The sequence below is a fragment of the Mycetomoellerius zeteki genome, unplaced genomic scaffold, assembly GCF_001594055.1.
Source record: "Mycetomoellerius zeteki isolate Tzet28-1 unplaced genomic scaffold, Tzet1.0 scaffold113, whole genome shotgun sequence".
Lineage (NCBI taxonomy): Eukaryota > Metazoa > Arthropoda > Insecta > Hymenoptera > Formicidae > Mycetomoellerius > Mycetomoellerius zeteki.
Genome location: NW_017256051.1, coordinates 2,308,589 through 2,309,034, shown reverse-complemented (window position 1 = coordinate 2,309,034; position 446 = coordinate 2,308,589).

Genomic DNA, 446 nt, shown 5'->3' with positions numbered 1-446 from the left:
TCCGTTCCCCTCGCGATTCTTCTGCCTTCTCGTCCTTGTACGCTGATCTTACTCCGGGCGTCGGCCTGGCTTCCCGCTACTAATCCGCGGATGTGCCGCCGTGGCCGGCTCCCTTGGTGCCGCCCCTTGGTCCTGCCCTTTGCCCCTTGGTCGTGGGTCGTCCGCTGTCCCCACGACGGGTGTCCAAAGTTTCGGGTTTGGCCCGCCGGTCTTCTGCCTGTGCCTCGGATGCCGCTTGCTCCTTTCCCCGCGCCTTCGCCGCGCGGTTGCCTTCTTGCTTCATCTTCTGTGGCTTATGGCCGCGTCTTATGTCTAACTTACTCTACCCTTCACCCCCGCTTATGCTATTGTCTATATATACATGTACTCCTTTTTTTTGTTTTTTTTTTTATCTTTTTATTTAAACTCTACATCATTGGCTTACAACTAATTCTGCCGCCGCCTCG